This window comes from Rhinopithecus bieti, unplaced genomic scaffold, assembly GCF_001698545.2.
Source record: "Rhinopithecus bieti isolate Rb0 unplaced genomic scaffold, ASM169854v2 scaffold_15838, whole genome shotgun sequence".
NCBI lineage: Eukaryota > Metazoa > Chordata > Mammalia > Primates > Cercopithecidae > Rhinopithecus > Rhinopithecus bieti.
Window position 1 is genome coordinate 2,762,366 of NW_016808928.1, and position 5,366 is coordinate 2,767,731.

Genomic DNA, 5,366 nt, shown 5'->3' on the forward strand with positions numbered 1-5,366 from the left:
GTTTCCCTCTTGTCACCCAGGCTAGAGTGCAATGGCGCGATCTCAGCTCACTGCAGCTTCTACCTCCCAGGTTCATGCCATTCTCCTGCCTCAGCCTCCCAAGTAGCTGGGATTACAGGCGCCCACCACCACACCCGGCTAATTTTTTTGTATTTTTAGTAGAGACGGGTTTCACCGTGTTAGCCAGGATGATCTCGATCTCCTGACCTCATGATCCTCCTGCCTCTGCCTCCCAAAGTGCTGGAATTACAGGCATGAGCCACTGCACCCGGCCCTTTTTTCTTTTACTTTTTCTTTTTTTTCTTGAGCCAGTTTTACTCTTGTCACCCAGATTGGAGTGCAATGGTGTGATCTCGGCTCACTGCAACTACCACCTCCTGGGTTCAAGCCATTCTCTTGCCTCAGTCTCCCGGGTAGCTGGGATTACAGGTGCCTGCCACCACACCTGGCCAATTTTTATATTTTTAGTAGAGATGGGGTTTCACCATGTTGGCCAGGCTGGTCTCGAACTCCTGACCTCAGGTGATCTGCCCATCTCGGCCTCCCAACGTGCTGGGATTACAGGCGTGAGCCACCGTGCCCAGCCGGGAATGACAAAATTTCAAAATCACCATCTGGCAACTCCTAATAAAAATAATGAGGCAGGTAAGAACCAGTAATAAATTCCTGAAACCATCAGACAGAAAGGCAGTGAGGAGCTGCACACCTTGCCACGTACCCACATACGTGGGTACCACGTACCCCAACTTATATGCTTATCAGAAGGGGGAAAATGCACCTGCTGATGAGGAGATGAGGCTGCCACCACCTAACTCAGAGGAAGATCTTTGCATCATCACAGTGAGATGTGAGCCACATGCCTTCCAAGGCTGTCCAGTAGAAAACACACAGGACCACTTGTGTGGGATTCTTTTTTTTTTTTTTTTTTTGAGACGGAGTCTCACTCTGTCCACCAGGCTGGAGTACAGTGGCGTGATCTCGGCTCACTGCAAGCTCCGCCTCCTGGGTTCACGCCATTCTCCTGCCTCAGCCTCCCTAGTAGCTGGGACTACAGGCGCCCGCCACCGCGCCCGGCTAATTTTTTGTATTTTTAGTAGAGACGGGGTTTCACCGTGGTCTCGATCTCCTGACCTTGTGATCCGCCGTGCGGGATTCTTGAGTAAATGTTTAACGTAAATCGATAGAACTCTTGATTCACTTGCCAGTCTGCAGGAAATACAGGAAATAAGAAACAAATTAAATGACACCACAAGGAAACAGACACATTCAGACTTCAGGCATTGTCTTCTCAACAATTCAACGCTATGAGAGAAAAAAAAAAAAAGTGACAGCACTATCCCATTAAATGAGACTTAAGACAGAAAACCAAATGTGTGTCCTGAATTCAATCTGGATGTCAACTAACCAGTTGGAAAATACATTTTTCTAACAATTGGGAAATTATGGATATAGCCAGCTTTAGATGATGTTAGATCATTAATTTTGTGGGATGGCTAGTGGCATTGTGGTTCTACAGGAAAATGTTCTTATTTTTTAGAGATGCGTAGAGATGCTTTTAGGGATGAAATGTCATCATGTCCACAATTTACTTTAAAATACATCAGCAAGAAAGCAAGCCAGATGAAGCAAAGAAGGCAAAAGGTCAGTAGCCGTTAAATCAAACGCAAGAGCGTGTTTCTGTTCCTTAATTATGGTCATCTCAACATGTCTATATGTTTGGAAATTTTCATAATAAAAGACAAATAATAAGAAGAAAATGATATTTGGAAAGATTCTATTAAAAGAGTGAAAAAGATAACCAGGTAGGCCAATGACATCTTCTCACCTGCCGCCCAACCTCCTCCTCTGTTTTGTCCACAGGGTTTCTCACTGGACCGATGGCCAGAGGCTGGTGTGTTAAGAATTTGGGGTGTCCAGGTTAAGCACAAAACATGGACTTTGTCTGACAAGACAGGCTGGCCACTGACTGTTAAATACTTCCCCACAAAAGGGACAAGCCCGGAGCCAGGTTACCGGCCCACACCTCAAGACAGGCTCTTCTTTTAGGAAATGGACAAAGCTCTATGACCGAACAAGTTCTTTGTGGAATTTAAATTTGCTTTCCCTGACACGACTCCACTATCATCCCTACCCCTGAACTTACAGGGCATCCAAACTTCAATCTCAGCAGGTTTGTTGTGTGTGTGTGTGTGTGTGTAACTGTGTGTGTGTGTCTGAGTGTGTGTGTCTGTATGTGTGTCTGTGTGTGTCTATGTGTAACTGTGTGTGCCTCTGTGTGTCTGTGTGTGTCTGTGTGTGTGTCCGTGTGTCTGTGTGTGTCTGTGTGTCTCTGTGCGTCTGTGTATCTGTGTGTGTGTCTCTGTGTGTGTGTCTGTGTGTGTATGTGTGTCTCTGTGCGTCTGTGTGTGTCTCTGTGTGTCTGTGTGTGTGTCTGTGTGTGTATGTGTGTCTCTGTGCGTCTGTGTGTCTGTGTGTGTATGTGTGTCTCTGTGCATCTGTGTGTGTGTCTCTGTGCATGTGTGTCTGTGTGTGTGTGTCTGTGTGTGTGTCCGTGTGTCCGTGTCTCTGTGTGTCTGTGTGTCTGTCTCTGTGCGTCTGTGTGTCTGTGTGTCTGTGTGTGTGTCTGCGTGTGTGTCCGTGTGTGTCTGTGTGTGTTTTTGTTTGTTTTGAAACACGGTCTTGCTCTGTCGCCCAAGCTGGAGGGCAATGGTGCGATCACAGCTCACTGCTGCCTTGACCTCCTAGGCTCAAGCGATCCTCCCATCTCAGCCTCCTGACTAGCTGGCACCGCAGGTGTGAGCCACCACTTCTAGCTAATTTTTGTATTTTTTGTAGAGACAGGGTCTTGCTATGTTGCCCAGGATTATCTTGAACTCCTGGGGTCAAATGATCCTCCTGCCTCAGCCTCCCATAGTGTTGGGATTACAGGCGTGAGTCACCATGCTCAGCCAGTATCTTTATTAACATCAGATTTTGTTTTTTTCTTTTTGAGACAGAGTTTCGCTCTTGTTGCCCAGGCTGGAGTGCAGTGGCGCGATCTCGGCTCACCACAACCTCCACCTACTGGGTTCAAGCGATTCTCCTACCTCAGCCTCCTGAGTAGCTGGGACTACAGGCATGTACCACCATGCCCAGCTAATTTTGTGTTTTTAGTAGAGATGGGGTTTCACCATGTTGGTCAGGCTGGTCTCAAACTCCTGACCTCAGGTGATCTGCCCATCTTGGCCTCCCAAAGTGCTGGGATTACAGGCGTCAGCCACCATGCCTGACCAGCATATTTATTTATCTATCTATCTATCTATCTATCTATCTATCTATCTATCTATCTGAGACAGAGTTTCGCTCTTGTTGCCCAGGTTGGAGTGCAATGGCGCGATCTCGGCTCTCTGCATCAACTTCCATCTCCTGCGTTTAAGCGATTCTCCTGCCTCAGCCTCCAGAGTAGCTGGGATTTCAGGCATGCGCCACCACACCTGGCTAATTTTGTATTTTTAATAGAGACGGGGTTTATCCATGTTGTTCAGGCTGGTCTTGAACTCCCAACCTCAGGTGATCCACCCGCCTCAGCCTCCCAAAGTGCTGGGATTACAGGTGTGAGCCACCATGCCCAGTCAGCATATTTATTAACATTAGAATTTTTTACTAAATTATCTTGCTTGATACATCTTGGACTATCATGAAAATGCATGTGGTCAGCCTGAGGAGACCTGTCTCCGGGCATGATGCTGTGAGTCGAGGTATTCCCTGTGAAGCTTTCTTGCCAATCAAGGCTGAAATTCCATATGGCAGAAAATCCAGGCCACAGAGGAACCAGTTAAATGAAGCCATAGGGAACCAGACAAATCCAGAATGTGGACATTCTGCCGGACAATTGGCCAGGTCTCCATAACAGGTCAGTGTGCTGGGAGCGGCTGGGGGAGTGTGTGTGTGTGTCAGGGAGTTGAGTCTAGATTAAAACAGCCAAAGAGACATGACAACTTCACTCACCATGGGAGCCGTTATTGGAGGCTTTTCCAACAGGCAGCGGTCAGACACATTCGCAGGGACAACTGGGGACATTTCAATATGGACTGAGCATTTGGTAATCTTAGTGACTTACTGCTGACTTTCTTTGTTTTTGAATAGAAGTTTCCCTCTTATTGCCCAGGCTGGAGTGCAATGGCATGATCTCGGCTCACCGCAACCTCTGCCTCCTGGGTTCAAGCAATTCTCCTGCCTCAGCCTCCCAAGTAGCTGGGACTACAGGCACTCACCACCACGCCTGGCTAATTTTGTATTTTTCTTTTTTTTAGTAGAGACAGGGTTTCCCCATGTTGGTCAGGCTGGTTTCAAACTCCTGACCTCTGGTGATCCGCCCACCTTGGCCTCCCAAAAGTGCTGGGATTACAGGTGTGAGCTACCGTGCCCAGCCAAAAGTTTATGTTTTTAAGAGAAATGTGTTGTAGCACTGGGCTGGAGTGACAGTATGGTGGTTTATTGTGAAAGGGCTCAGCTGTGTGTGCGAGAGTGTATGTGAGTGCGTGTGTATGTCAGCATATGTGTGTATGTGTGTCTGTGTGTGTGAGCATGTAAGTATGTGTGTGTGTGTATGGGTGTGAGAGTGTTGTGTACGTGTATGTGCTAAAGTAAATATGACCAAACAATAAGAATTGTTGATCTGGTTGTTTAGTACATGAGTATTCATCTTACTTCTTTTTCACTTTTTCTGTGCATTTGAAAGCTTTCCTAGTAAGTGAGAAAATGTATCTGGTTGTTAAAACAGTGTTGCAACGTACACACGCAGTCCATTTCCAGTCCCAGAATTGAGACAGTGCAGAGGCCACTGGCTCAGCTGTGGAAATCAGACTGCACAGTCCGTCTGCACCCACGCCGTCTGTGGGCCCCGGGAATGTCGCTTCCTGTCTCTGGGTCTCTGTTTCTTTCTCTGTGAAATGGACTGCTGCTGTCCCTGCCAGAGGCTGGGATTCAGGCCACATACCCTGGCACAGCAGCATTCCGTTGTTACACATTTGAATACTCCCAAGCCAGTAGGTAAAGAGTTGACTCCCTGGGACCCCTTGCACGTTTCCATGACTCAGCAATCAATGTGGAGCAATCAATGCTGAACAGGCTGTGAAGGGTTTTGAGCACTGCCTGTGTTTGTCTCACGGCCCTCACGGGAATCCCAGTTAATATACTCGATGAGCAGAGCCCTGAAAACCCCGCCTGCCACCTCATAAATGTTCTATATAAGTGTTTGTCATTTTAGTAAGTCCTTGTATTTTTACCCAATCTTCATTTGTTTTATGTTAAAACAATAGATGGAAGGTTAATGTTGAAGTAATTAACTTCTTTTTTTTTTCTTTTCTTTTTTTTTTTTTTTTTTT